The sequence below is a fragment of the Coregonus clupeaformis genome, chromosome 35 (genome assembly GCF_020615455.1).
Source record: "Coregonus clupeaformis isolate EN_2021a chromosome 35, ASM2061545v1, whole genome shotgun sequence".
Taxonomy (NCBI): Eukaryota; Metazoa; Chordata; class Actinopteri; order Salmoniformes; family Salmonidae; genus Coregonus; species Coregonus clupeaformis.
Genome location: NC_059226.1, coordinates 2,858,813 through 2,874,503, shown reverse-complemented (window position 1 = coordinate 2,874,503; position 15,691 = coordinate 2,858,813). Strand labels below are relative to the sequence as shown.

General features: G+C 45.0%; 1 pseudogene; it reads right to left on the bottom strand.

Moving 5' to 3' along the window:
* Positions 1 to 3,664: 3,664 nt before the first annotated feature.
* On the bottom strand, positions 3,665 to 11,529 carry LOC121550808 (annotated as a pseudogene).
* Positions 11,530 to 15,691: the final 4,162 nt, after the last annotated feature.

Here is a 15,691-nt window from a genome sequence, read left to right as displayed (position 1 = left end):
GAGAGACACAGAGACACACAGAGAGCGCAAAGGGGGAGAGAGAGAGGGAGAGACACAGAGACACACAGAGAGCGAAAGGGAGAGAGAGGAGAGACACAGAGAGCGAAAGGGGAGAGAGAGAGAGGGGGAGACACAGAGACACACAGAGAGCGAAAGGGGAGAGAGAGAGAGGGAGAGACACAGAGACACACAGAGAGCGAAAGGGGAGAGAGAGAGGGGAGACACAGAGACACACAGAGAGCGAAAGGGGAGAGAGAGAGAGGGAGAGACACAGAGACACACAGAGAGCGAAAGGAGAGAGAGAGAGGGGGAGACACAGAGACACACAGAGAGCGAAAGGGGAGAGAGAGAGGGGGAGACACAGAGACACCAAGAGCGAAAGGGAGAGAGAGAGAGAGGGGGAGACACAGAGACACACAGAGAGCGAGAGGACAGAGAGAGAGAGAGAGGGGGAGACACAGAGACACACAGAGAGCGAAAGGGGAGAGAGAGAGAGGGGGAGACACAGAGACACACAGAGAGCGAAAGGGAGAGAGAGCCAGAGACACAGAGACACAGAGAGCGAAAGGGGAGAGAGAGAGAGGGGAGACACAGAGACACACAGAGAGCGAAAGGGGAGAGAGAGAGGGGGAGACACAGAGACACACAGAGAGCGAAAGGGGAGAGAGAGAGGGAGAGACACAGAGACACACAGAGAGCGAAAGGGGAGAGAGAGAGGGGGAGAGACACAGAGAGTGAAAGGGGAGAGAGAGAGGGGGAGACACAGAGACACACAGAGAGCGAAAGGGGAGAGAGAGAGGGAGAGACACAGAGACACACAGAGAGCGAAAGGGGAGAGAGAGAGGGGGAGACACAGAGACACACAGAGAGCGAAAGGGGAGAGAGAGAGGGGGAGACACAGAGACACACAGAGAGCGAAAGGGGAGAGAGAGAGAGGGGGAGACACAGAGACACACAGAGAGCGAAAGGGGAGAGAGAGAGGGGGAGACACAGAGACACACAGAGAGCGAAAGGGGAGAGAGAGAGAGGGAGAGACACAGAGACACACAGAGAGCGAAAGGGGAGAGAGAGAGGGAGAGACACAGAGACACACAGAGAGCGAAAGGGGAGAGAGAGAGGGGGAGACACAGAGACACACAGAGAGCGAAAGGGGAGAGAGAGAGAGGGAGAGACACAGAGAGTGAAAGGGGAGAGAGAGAGGGGGACACACAGACACACACAGAGAGCGAAAGGGGGAGAGAGAGAGGGAGAGACACAGAGACACACAGAGAGCGAAAGGGGAGAGAGAGAGAGGGAGAGACACAGAGACACACAGAGCGAAAGGGGAGAGAGAGAGAGACACAGAGAGAGAAAGGGAGAGAGAGAGAGGGGAGACACAGAGACACACAGAGAGCGAAAGGGAGAGAGAGAGAGGGAGACACAGAGACACACAGAGAGAAAGGGGAGAGAGAGGGGAGACACAGAGACACACAGAGAGCGAAAGGGGAGAGAGAGAGGGGGAGACACAGAGACACACAGAGAGCGGGGAGAGAGAGAGAGGGGGAGACACAGAGACACACAGAGAGCGAAAGGGGAGAGAGAGAGGGAGAGACACAGAGACACACAGAGAGCGAAAGGGAGAGAGAGGGGGAGACACAGAGACACACAGAGAGCGAAAGGGGAGAGAGAGAGGGGGAGACACAGAGACACACAGAGAGCGAAAGGGGAGAGAGAGAGGGGGAGAGACACAGAGAGAGTGAAAGGGGAGAGAGAGAGGGGGAGACACAGAGACACACAGAGAGCGAAAGGGGAGAGAGAGAGGGAGAGACACAGAGACACACAGAGAGCGAAAGGAGAGAAGAGAGAGGGGAGACACAGAGACACAGAGAGCGAAAGGGGAGAGAGAGAGAGGAGAGACACAGAGACACACAGAGAGCGAAAGGGGAGAGAGAGAGAGAGGGGGAGACACAGAGACACACAGAGAGCGAAAGGGAGAGAGAGAGGGGGAGACACAGAGACAAGTGAAAAGGGGAGAGAGAGAGAGGGGGGAGACACAGAGACACACAGAGAGCGAAAGGGGAGAGAGAGAGAGGGGGAGACACAGAGACACACAGAGAGCGAAGGGAGAGAGAGAGAGGGGGAGACACAGAGACACACAGAGAGCGAAAGGGAGAGCGAGAGGGGGAGACACAGAGACACACAGAGAGCGAAAGGGAGAGAGAGAGAGGGGGAGACACAGAGACACACAGAGAGCGAAAGGGGAGAGAGAGAGGGGAGACCAGAGACACACAGAGAGCGAAAGGAGAGAGAGAGAGGGGGAGACACAGAGACACACAGAGAGCGAAAGGGAGAGAGAGAGAGGGGAGACACAGAGACACACAGAGAGCGAAAGGGGAGAGAGAGAGAGGGGGAGACACAGAGACACACAGAGAGCGAAAGGGAGAGGCGAGAGGGAGAGACACAGAGACACACAGAGAGCGAAAGGGGAGAGAGAGAGAGGAGACACAGAGACACACAGAGAGCGAAAGGGAGAGGAGAGCGAAAGAAGAGAGAGACACAGAGACACACAGAGAGCGAAAGGGGAGAGAGAGAGAGGGAGACACAGAGACACACAGAGAGCGAAAGGGAGAGAGAGAGGGGGAGAGCCAGAGACACAGAGAGCGAAAGGGGAGAGAGAGAGAGGGGAGACACAGAGACACACAGAGAGCGAAAGGAGAGAGAGAGAGGGGGAGACACAGAGACACACAGAGAGCGAAAGGGGAGAGAGAGAGGGGGACACAGAGACACACAGAGAGCGAAAGGGGAGAGAGAGAGAGGGGGAGACACAGAGACACACAGAGAGCGAAAGGGGAGAGAGAGAGGGGGAGACACAGAGACACACAGAGAGCGAAAGGGGAGAGAGAGAGAGGGGGAGACACAGAGACACACAGAGAGCGAAAGGGGAGAGAGAGAGAGGGGGAGACACAGAGACACACAGAGAGCGAAAGGGGAGAGAGAGAGGGGGAGAGACACAGAGAGTGAAAGGGGAGAGAGAGAGAGGAGAGACACAGAGAGCGAAAGGGGAGAGAGAGAGAGGGGGAGACACAGAGACACACAGAGAGCGAAAGGGGAGAGAGAGAGAGGGGGAGACACAGAGAGTGAAAGGGGAGAGAGAGAGAGGGGAGACACAGAGACACACAGAGAGCGAAAGGGGAGAGAGAGAGGGGGAGACACAGAGACACACAGAGAGCGAAAGGGGAGAGAGAGAGGGAGAGACACAGAGACACACAGAGAGCGAAAGGGGAGAGAGAGAGAGGGGGAGACACAAGGGGGATGAGAGGAGCAGACCAGGGACAGAAATAAAAGGCCATAAATAGGTGGGATGAGTATTTTCTTCCCTCTCTTTCCACGAGTAGGGTCTTCCGTTCATAGAGGGACTCCGGGAAACAAGTAGTTAAACAAGTAAAACCCATACTAAAGAGACAGTTGAATGGGGTATTGTTGGGATACATGTTGATTAACTGCAAGAGTGTTTGAATGATTATTATGGCTTAATATGGCTGGTGTGATAATGATGATGCATGGCTAATGTTTAGTGTGATAACTCTTCATTTATCAAAGACGAACTGAAGTGATTTGAACATAAGCACTCACAGACCGTGATAATAATAACAGTTTTATTTTCATATACAACAAATGGATAAATATCTGACATTCAGTTTCTTCATGAAGACACCACTGGCATTGTCACCGTGAGAATCTGTAATGAGAGAAAGGGGAGGGAGAGAGGAGAAGAAAAGAGTGTCAATATCAGAATAGCTGTACTGTGTTTTAGAATGTGTGTGTGTACCTGTGTGTTGGTGTTGTACTGTGCTACGCTGCCCTCCTGGTCAATGAAGAAGGGAGTGAAACAGTCTAGATGAAAGAGGGAGGGCCGGGCATTCAGAACCAGCCTGTCCTCCCCAAGGTCCAGAACGAGGGAGAGAGAGAGGAGGCCTGGAAAGAGGGGGAGGGAGGGAGTGAGGACAAGAGAAGGTTGCTGGATTATGTATTCATGTCATAATAATCACCCCAAGTTTTCCCTGACTGCGCTTGACTTGAACAGAAAAAAACTCTGGGCCCTATTAGTCACTGCCACTTACAGTGCCTTCGGAAAGTATTCAGACCGCTTGACTTTTTCCACATTTTGTTAAGGTTACAGCCTTATTCTAAAATGGAATAAATCTACACACAATAAGCCATAATGACAAAGCAAAAATAGGTTTTTAGAAATGTTTGCTAATTTATTACAAATAAAAAACTGAAATATCACATTTACATAAGTATTCAGACCCTTTACTCAGTACTTTGTTGAAGCACCTTTGACAGCGATTACAGAGTCTTCTTGGGTATGAAGCTAAAAGCTTGGCACACCTGTATTTGGGGCGTTTCTCCCATTCTTTTCTGCAGATCCGCTCAAGCTCTGTCGGGTTGGATGGGGAGCATCGCTGCACAGCTATATTCAGGTCTCTCCAGAGATGTTTGATCGGGTTCAAGTCTGGGCTCTGGCTGGGCCACTCTAGGACATTCAGAGACTTGTCCTGAATCCACTCCTGCGTTGTCTTGGCTGTGTGCTTAGGGTCGTTTTCTTGTTGGATGCTGCCACCACCATGCTTCACCGTAGGGATGGTGCCAGGTTTCCTCCAGACGTGACGCTTGGCATTCAGGCGTTGAGTTGAATCTTGGTTTCAAGAGTTGAATCTTGGTTTCATCAGACCAGAGAATCTTGTTTCTCATGGTCTGAGAGTCAAAGGACTCTTTTGGCAAACTCCAAGCGGACTGTCATGTGCCTTTTACTGAGGAGTGGCTTCCGTCTGGCCACTCTACCATAAATGTCTGATTGGTGGAGTGCTGCAGAGATGGTTGTCCTTCTGGAAGGTTCTCCCATCTCCACAGAGGAACTCTGGAGCTCTGTCAGAGTGACCATTGGGTTCTTGGTCACCTCCCTGACCAAGGCCCTTCTACCTCGATTGCTCAGTTTGGCCGGGCGGCCAGCTCTAGGAAGAGTCTTGGTGGTTCCAAACGTCTTCCATTTAAGAATGATGGAGGCCACTGTGTTCTTGGGGACCTTCAATGCTGCAGAATTGTTTTGGTACCCTTCCCCAGATCTGTGCCTCGAAACAATCCTGTCTCAGAGCTCTACGGACAATTCCTTCGACCTCATGGCTTGGTTTTTGCTCTGACATGCACTGTCAAATGTGGGACCTTATATAGACAGGTGTGTGCCTTTCCAAATGATGTTCAATCAATTACATTTACCACAGGTGGACTCTAATCAAGTTGTAGAAACATCTCAAGGATGATCAATGGAAACAGGATGCACCTGAGCTCAATTTCGAGTCTCAAAGCAAAGGGTCTGAATACTTATGTAAATAATAAATTATTTTTAATACATTTGCAAACATTTATAAAAACCTGTTTTTCACTTTGTCATTATGGGGTATTGTGTGTAGATTACTGAGGATATATATATATATATATATATATATATATATATATACAGTGGGGAAAAAAAGTATTTAGTCAGCCACCAATTGTGCAATGCCAAGTTCTCCCACTTAAAAAGATGATGAGAGGCCTGTAATTTTCATCATAGGTACACGTCCAACTATGACAGACAAATTGAGGAAAAAAAATCCAGAAAATCACATTGTAGGATTTTTTATGAATTTATTTGCAAATTATGGTGGAAAATAAGTATTTGGTCACCTACAAACAAGCAAGATTTCTGGCTCTCACAGACCTGTAACTTCTTCTTTAAGAGGCTCCTCTGTCCTCCACTCGTTACCTGTATTAATGGGACCTGTTTGAACTTGTTATCAGTATAAAAGACACCTGTCCACAACCTCAAACAGTCACACATCAAACTCCACTATGGCCAAGACCAAAGAGCTGTCAAAGGACACCAGAAACACAATTGTAGACCTGCATCAGGCTGGGAAGACTGAATCTGCAATAGGTAAGCAGCTTGGTTTGAAGAAATCAACTGTGGGAGCAATTATTAGGAAATGGAAGACATACAAGACCACTGATAATCTCCTCGATCTGGGGCTCCACGCAAGATCTCAACCCTGGGGTCAAAATGATCACAAGCAAAAATCCCAGAAGCACACGGGGGGACCTAGTGAATGACCTGCAGAGAGCTGGGACCAAAGTAACAAAGCCTACCATCACTAACACACTACGCCGCCAGGGATTCAAATCCTGCAGTGCCAGACGTGTCCCCCTGCTTAAACCAGTACATGTCCAGGCCCGTCTGAAGTTTGCTAGAGTGCATTTGGATGATCCAGAAGAGGATTGGGAGAATGTCATATGGTCAGATGAAACCAAAATAGAACTTTTGGTAAAAACTCAACTCGTTCGTGTTTGGAGGACAAAGAATGCTGAGTTGCATCCAAAGAACACCATACCTACTGTGAAGCATGGGGGTGGAAACATCATGCTTTGGGGCTGTTTTTCTGCAAAGGGACCAGGACGCACTGATCCGTGTAAAGGAAAGAATGAATGGGGCCATGTATCATGAGATTTTGAGTGAAAACCTCCTTTCCATCAGCAAGGGCATTGAAGATGAAACGTGGCTGGGTCTTTCAGCATGACAATGATCCCAAACACACCGCCCGGGCAACGAAGGAGTGGCTTCGTAAGAAGCATTTCAAGGTCCTGGAGTGGCCTAGCCAGTCTCCAGATCTCAACCCCATAGAAAATCTTTGGATGGAGTTAAAAGTCCGTGTTGCCCAGCGACAGCCTCAAAACATCACTGCTCTAGAGGAGATCTGCATGGAGGAATGGGCCAAAATACCAGCAACAGTGTGTGAAAACCTTGTGAAGACTTACAGAAAACGTTTGACCTGTGTCATTGCCAACAAAGGGTATATAACAAAGTATTGAGAAACTTTTGTTATTGACCAAATACTTATTTTCCACCATCATTTGCAAATAAATTCATAAAAAATCCTTCAATGTGATTTTCTGGAATTTTTTTCTCATTTTGTCTGTCATAGTTGACGTGTACCTATGATGAAAATTACAGGCCTCTCTCATCTTTTTAAGTGGGAGAACTTGCACAATTGGTGGCTGACTAAATACTTTTTTCCCCCACTGTATATATATATATTTAAACAATTTTAGTATAAGGCTGTAACGTAACAAAATGTGGAAAAAGTCAAGGGGTCTGAATACTTTCCGAAGGCACTGTATGTTGATTGAATAATTATTTGAAAAAGCTGTGTTGGTGCTGGGCTGGAACAAACCCCAGAATTTCCTGTGGGTCGCCAGGACCAGCTAAGAAGAACATTGGCATAGAGTATAGGGAGGGAGTGAGGAATCAGTTTAACACATTGAGTATATGGAATTAAGAATGGGTTTACAAAATAGTATATAGATACAGGGTGAGGAAACGGTTTGAGTATAGGTGGTGAAGGATGCGTTTAGGACGTAGTCTATAGGGTAGGGGTGTCGAAACGGTATAAATGATAATGATGTGGCTTGCAAGGGGGTATAATCCGGCCCCCGGGTGGTTTGAGTAAAATAAAAAACAAACACAATATACTTTAAAATGACTCAAACCAAATTGAAACTGTGCAGAAATGATAATGGACCTATATAAACAATTTTCTGTGCAGCCCTCTGAATGCGGCCCCTGGGGCAAAATGACTTTGACACCCCTGCTATAGGGAAAGAGGTTAAACACAGAGTATAGGGGGAGAGGGATGTGTTTAGGACTGGGCTTCTGTCTCACCACTCCAGGCAGCTGTATCTCTGCTATCATAAACTCTGGATCACCTACAGGGGGCTCCACCAGCAGACAGAACTCTGGCCTGGAGATGGATGGAGAGAAGAGAGGAGATGAGAGGAGAGGAGAGGGAGAGAGAGGTGGGTTAGAGCAAGAGTGAGAAAGAAGGAGAAAATTAGGATGTTCCAGTTTGGTATGTGACAATCAAATCCACAGTGGACAACTCAGACAGACCAACCGTTTGGCTGGTTCTGGGGGTGTGTGAGTATCCCTGTGGAGAGTGAGAGTGAGAGAGAAAAAGAAAGATTGAAGGGGGAGGGAGGGAGAGAGAGGAGATTGAACTCTTCCACATACAGACTGTAGTAAACTCTACACCACACTCTAGTGGAAAAGTATTGATAACAGAAGAAGTGAGTTTTGAGTGACGTGTGTGTGTGAGTGAGAGTGCTAGAAAGAAAGCGAGAGCGCGCAAGAAAGAGAAAGCGAAAACATACTTGGGGTGTATTTCCTGAATCACAGGTTTTCTCTTGGTGCGAATAATCTGTTAGTTCACAGAGCCCAGAAACTTCCTGTTCTTCAGAACCTTCCAGTCTGGGAGGGAAGTAGAGAAATACACATGAAGTAAGGAGAGAAACAAAGGGATATTACCTCAGCTGGCGCAGAACACTTGTCTGATTAATGTTCACTCACTCACACACACACACACCCACCCACCGAGACACACACATGAAAAAATAAAATACATCCATATTCAAGCTTACACACACACTAAAGATACAGGCGCACACAAACACACACACCTCGGCTGAGCTCCAGGTTGTATTTGTTCTCCAGCCCCTCTAATGATACAGCGATCAGAAACTGCTGGAATAGAGGATCCTTGTACAAAGGAGTTACACACACACCCCCGCAAACACATGCGCAAAAACACACACACCTGGCATTTATGGAAGAACTCTTCACTGATGACCATGTCGTAGGCTGTGCAGCCTTGGGAGTCTGTGGGGACAGGACAGAACCAGAGGTGGGACCAAGTCACTATTATTCGAGTCACAAGCAAGTCTCAAGTCACAAGGTCCGAGTCTCAAGTCGAGTCCCAAGTAGAACAGGTCGAGTCTCAAGTCAGGTCCAAGTCGTTCATTCTAAGAGCAAGTCAAGTCACACGTTTTTTCAAGTCTCAAGTCAAGTAAAAAATTATCTATACATGCAATGACTGAAAATCTTATTTATTGAGGCTACCAGACAGCCTTTTCATTATTTTTGTCCACAACACATTTTGATTATGTAATTGTAAAATAGGGACCTTGTAGCAGTGGTAGGGGCATGCAATCAGCAGAAGGCAGGCAGGTTGACGTGCTCAGAGATGGTGTTAGACCTGTGATGAGTTGTGCCTGGTTTTCTCCAGACATTTGCATTCAGGCCAAACTGTTCACTTTGTCTCATCTGACCACAGAATCTTTCGCCTTATGCTCTCAGGGTGGGTTGCACCACCATAGTTTAAATTAATATAGGATTAGAGCTAATCTAGGTTTTGTAAATCTAGGTTTATAATTAATCAGAGATGTGTTGCACCACTTAATTTTAAATCTGTATCAGTAAATCTATGATTAACGGTTTTAAACTATGATTAGTGACATATTACACCAATATATGAGGTATTTCGTGAGTTGAAACGAAGTAGCTAGCCTACTTGACAAATGAGGCCACAAAGTTGCTGTTCCTTTATAAAATAATAACAATGTAACGTTAGAACTACTGCAACTCCATCTTGAAAGGTTCTCATGAGTTGGCTGATTTGAAATAAAATCCGTTATTTACCAGTACTAGACAGAATACTAATTTGTTAGCTAACGTTAACTACTGTAGCTAGCTAGTTTATAAACCAAGCTAGTGTTAGAAATAGTGTTAGTTCAAATCTGGTATTGGAATAAGAGAAAACATAATCAAGAGATATTCAATCCAAGCGTAATTTATTATATGCAAAATGTATGTATGATAAGTATGATGGTTCGTATACAGGCTCACTGAAATACCACGCAGGGCAGACAGAGAACTAAGTTCCTTATTACAGGCTCTTCTTTAAATACCCTGACAGTGATAGTTCCCGCTCCTTGCTGGGCCTATCAGGGTAGAGGCTGAGTGTGGTTTAGACTTACTCAGCCTATCGTTGGCGCACAGGCTGGTCCCAGTCCCTTGGCGCTTCACTGTTGCCAGGCATTAATTGTTATCTCCACAACTTGTCCCGAGTCAGCACTTTTGCAGTACACATGTCCTTGAGTGCGGTTTAACAAAGAGGCTGTGTTTGTGTCTGTGTGAGACACACAAGTCTTATCTCCCCCTACTCCCCAATAGTTCCCCACATTAATCACAGCTTGTTATATTAAACAGTCTAGATCAGTACAGCACAAACTTATTATGTTTAGTCATTAATGCATTCTTTCTAAGCTAGGCATCACATCTAGTTATAAGAAAATAGATCCCCACACTAGCTAGCATAAAATATAATTTATTGTCTTTTAGCCATTTATTATTTGTCCGCTAGCCACCTGATCATGGCACGTCAAAGTTCTTCAAATTTCTCTGCTTATGAAAAAACCTTGTCGGAGCTGATGGAGGAATTTAGTAACGTACTGGAGGATAAAAAGACACACAACACGACTGTCAAAGAGAAGGAAGAAACCTGGGCCATTTTATGCAACAGATTTAATGGATCGACACGGATTAAAGAGAAGAGGGCCTCACATCGGATGAAGGCCTGCTGGAAAAACTTGAAAGCGAAAGCCAAAAAGGATGCAGCAGAGGAGAGGCGGGGGCTATTTCAGACCAGAGGGGAGCCTCCGTCCAAGGGAATTGATCCTCTCTCCCAGAAGATATGAGAGATGATTCCCCAGCAGTTTGCCCCTCTCCTTAACCCATATGATGACGACGGACAACTCGACCCACCAATATTTAGTAAGCATAAATAACTGGTAAATATCAATGACTATAATGCACGTTAAAACTAACATTAATGCTAGCTACTTCACTACAATGTTACCGTTATCAGGCCCATTACATCATGTTGCATAACATCATCATTCGTACCAAGGCTGGGCATATCATACGCCCCAATTCAATTGTTGTACGTAAATAGCCTTCTAATAATGAGTTAATTTTCTGTCTTTCCTTTCCTTTAGTTGAGCTGACACCCTATGCCGTGGAGAACCAGCAGTGCCTGGACAGGCCAAGCAAACGCCCCAGAACTGACATGAACCAAGCTCATATTGATGTTTTGGAGCTGGAGAGAGAGAAAAATCAACTGCAGATTGAGGTCCGGAATTTACAAAAAGAGCTACTGCAAATTCAGAAACAGAAACTGCTTCAGGGAAACAAATGGCCACTGTGTAAAGAATGCTGATCTTTTTATTTATTTAAGCAATTATTTATTAAAACAATTATTTATTAAAACAATGCTTTCCCAAGCAATGTGGTGTCCTCCAGTCTTGTCCCCACTCTTGTGTTCTGGTGCTTCCAGTTCCACCCTGTATGGTATTGAGAATAACAAAGTCTAAATAATACATTTGAATACAGATAGCCTAATTATGAATTGTGTGTGTCGATCAAAGTATAATATTGCTTTTTATATGTTAACAATGTTACATTATATACACCTTAGGCTGCAAAATGGTTCTCAATCAAGGTTCTCCTCACAGCATTCCCATTTGCATTGGCAGCATGTTGCACCTGGCCATCTTCTGCATTCTCCTCAGGTAGGTCCTCCTCAGCCTCCTCAGGTAGCTCGTCTCCTTGTCTCTTGCCATATACAGAACTGCCACCGCAATAATGATCGTCAGTGTAGTGTCCATCTTTGTGCGGAGCCCCTCCTCTAGGCACAGGAATCTTTTTTTCCCCCACACTCCAAAAACTCTCTCTGTGAGACCTCTTGCCAGGATATGAGAGGTGTTGTATTCTCTCTCTTCATGTGTCTGGGGGTTTAAAAGGGGAGTATAAGGTATCCACGACAGGCATATCCATTGTCACCTAGTATGTGGCCTTCATATGCCCCCCTTTCCAGCATTGCACACAGACGACTATTGTCAAAGATTCTGCTGTCATGGGTGGATCCTGGCCATCTAGCTACGATGTTGGTGAGCTGACCTTTGTCATCATAGACAGCCTGCCCGTTGATGGAGCGGTAACCTTTCCGATTACGGAATAGTTCTCCATTCTCGGCACCAGGGTTGGGAATAGGAATGTGTGTACAGTCTGTCGCCCCTAGTACACCTGGGAATCTAGCTCTCCTGTAAAATCCAGCTGCTGTTTCCTCCGTAGGCTTGAACCTTATGTACTGGTTCTTCAGACTGGCAATAGCACTGGAAACTCTGACTTGTGGAGTCCAAAAAGGTCCCCATCCACCATCTGGATACATCCAGTTGCGTAGAACCGTAGGGTCACCAAGAGCTGAAGTAGTGGGAGTACAGCCATATTCCTATCCATGCTTAATGGTTGGTCCAACCTTTCTTTTCAGTTGCATTACAGAGTCCTTGGAGAAGCGGTATCGTCTTGAAAACTCATCATTATCATAAAATTCAACAGGATTTAACCTGTCTCTAATTATTCTCTGAGGAACTCTGTCGTTTTGGTCTCTCCACAGTAGATATGCTGCCATTTGATCAGTTAAACCATCTCAAGTGGCAGTTTAGAATTAATCTCAAATCTAAATGTAGCAACAGGCTTAAAATTAATCTAGGTTTAAAGTGAAAACTAAACTTAGATTAGAGGAAGGATTTAATTTAACTAGGATTAATTTAAAATCTAGGTTTAAAATGTGGCGCAACTAGATTAATTGATAAACCTTGATTTAACCCAGTTTAAGAGTTAATCCATGTTGGTGCAACCCACCCTCAGAGTCTTTCACTTTCCTTTTTGCAAACTCCAGGTGTTCTGTCATGTGCCTTTTTCTCAGGAGTGGCTTCCATCTGGCCACTCTCCCATAAAGGCCAGATTGGTGAAGTGCTGTAGAGACTGTTGCCCTTCTGGCAGGTTTTTCCATCCCAGCAAATTAACTCTGTAGTTCTGTCAGAGCGGTCATTGGTTTCTTGGTCACCTCCCTGACCAAGGTCCTTCTTGCCCGGTTGCTCAGTTTGGTTGTTCAACCAGCTCTAGGCAGTTCCATATTTCCCAATGATGGAGACCACTGTGCTCTTGGAAACATTCAACACTCTAGAAATAGTTTTATACCCTTCCCCAGATATATGCCTCATCACAATTCTATCTCGGAGCTCTCCGGACAGTTCCTTGGAATTCATAGTATAGTTTCTGCTCTGACATGCACTGTCAACTGTGGGACCTTATATAGACAGGTGTGTTTTTTCTAAATCATGTCCAAACAATTGAATTGGCTACAGGTGGACTCCAATCAAGTTGTAGTGACATCAAGGATGATCAAAGGAAATTGTATGCACCAGAGCTCAATTTGAGTGCCACAGCAAAGGGGTGTGAATACTTATGTAAATTAGATATTTCCGCATTTCATCCATTTTGAATTCAGGCTGTATCACAAGAAAATGCGGAATAAGTCAAGGGGTATGAATACTTTCTGAAGGCACTGTATGACAAATGGGTACTTTTTCCACCACTGAACATTTCAACAAGAGAACAAGCGCTCTCCACTTGTGGGAGTTTGGAGAGCGCAAGTGGAGAGACGCACCTATTGCAATTTTGAAATACCAAAAACCAGTAGGCCTATACTAGTAGGCCTAATTGTTGCTTGATGCTCCATTGCTGGTGAGCTTACAAAGTAAACAGTTAATGTTCTAGATCACCCAACTGCATATTAATTTATTATGGCAATCCTCTCTCCCCACAATTTGACGTTTGCGCTGCACCCGATCCTATAGCTGTACAGCAAATCAGCAATCTGTTCACTAGCTCACCCAATCTGTGTTGATTGACCGTTTGCAGATCCAATCAGAGGGCCATATGTGCGTTACACTAGCCAATCTGTTGCAAGTTTTTTTTGCAAGGGAGATGCTGCGGCTACTGTCTCTGGATGCGTGGAGAGTAATCCATGGAGACTGTGCCACAAAATACGTGACAAAACCTGGCCAGATAATTTCAAGTCATCAGTCTCAAGTCAAAGAGGAGTCCCGAGTCTTGAGGCTCCAAGTCCAAGTTATTTTATCTTCTATCAAGTCGAGTCTCAAGTCATCAAATTTATGACTCAAGTCCACAACTCTGTAAACTCTAACATAAACCAGAGTTCCATCCAACCATTTAATGCAGATGAATTACCTGACACATGAAAAATGTCACGACTTTGCTGATTGAAACAGGAAATGCAGGTACAATTTTATAAATGTCAACAAACTATTTGTTTGTTCGATATGGTGGGATCTTTGTCTGTAAAATTAATTATGTGAGAAATGGCGTTGGAAAAGCATTTATGCGCAAATTAGGCCTGACCCCATTTAGTCGACTGGTCGATTGTTGGTCGAGCAAGATTTTTTTTTGTTGAGCAGTCGCAAATATATATATTTTTCATGGCACACGAGACACCTGTCTGATTCGCGCCTGTGTCAGTAGACTAATCCATTGCGGGGGCCGCGGGGATATCACGGTCCAAGAACAAGGGGAGTGTGGCTAAGATGCACTAGGCACGTCTCTCTCCAGAATGCGCTCTCTCCCGCCATTTTGTGCACATTTATTGTTTCATAACTTCATTGTGTGAATTGTTTGCCCTTTGATTGTTAGTGTATATCAATTCCCCATTACATATCACCAGTACTACATTTACCGTTAATTCCCATCATTTCTAATTTACAATGTTTGTTTGGCTACGGTAATTTCTGTTAATGCATTCAATATATTATTATTACAGTCGTTTACCAGTCCCATTGTCGGAGTGAACACATTGTTTGCAGAGCTCACAACCTATGCTATACTTGTGAGAAACAAGTTTTGGTTTATTTCATTCCATTTACGAGTTTTGTCAATTTATTCATTGTCTTTTGTTTGGAGTGCTCCTGTCAATGTTGAGTAAGGACGCGCACCTGATTATGCATATAGAAGTAGGCCTAGGCTACCTGACCTGTGCGCAAATGTAGGCCTATAAATGTGCCCATTTGGGGATGTCTAAAAGTATTTCTGATTGTCTTAACTCATCACCCCTAATGAGCTGTGGAGCTTCTGAAAGTAATTTTTTCTTCACCTCAAACAGCAAGTAAACAAAGTCTGTTTTTAGAATCCATTGAGAATGACAATAGTTCCTTAATGTATTTGAAAAATATTTTAATCTCTCTCCCTTTCGATAATCATTCGGCATGAAAGGGAAAAATGTAATGCTCTGATACAGTGGAAACATCATAAAATACCTGATGACTTCTTATCGCTTGCACGGAAACTCTGAGGGCCCCAGAATATGTTATACAATGTTGCAAGTTTGCTAGGGCGAGCTTAGGGCCGGACCCATTTGACAGTTGATACAATGTTTCAAGTTCGTTGCAGACAGGCCATGCGTAGCCAATTTGATTTATAGGTTATTTAGTTTTATCAGGATATGTTCTACTTGCAGGATGCAATGTTTTTATTTGTTGGCTTTATGTAGGCTATTTTATATAGTTGAAATAATTCATAATAAATATCGAGGGGTCTTATTCTGGTGACACGATGATTGATGCTTGGCTGCCGTTTGACAAAAAAATATAATCTTGCTCTCATAATGATCTCATCATGTAGGTAGACTACCCATGCCAGGCCCAGAATGGGCATAATTGTGTATAGTATTCAGACCCCTTGTCTTTGTCCACATTTTGTTACATGAGAGCCTTATTCTAAAATGGAATAAATAAATAGCCTCGGCAATCTACACACAATACCCCATAATGAGAAAGCGAAAACTGGTTTTGAGAAATGTTTGCAAATGTATTAAAAATAAAAAAACATCAATACCTTATTTACATAAGTATTCAGACCCTTTGCTAT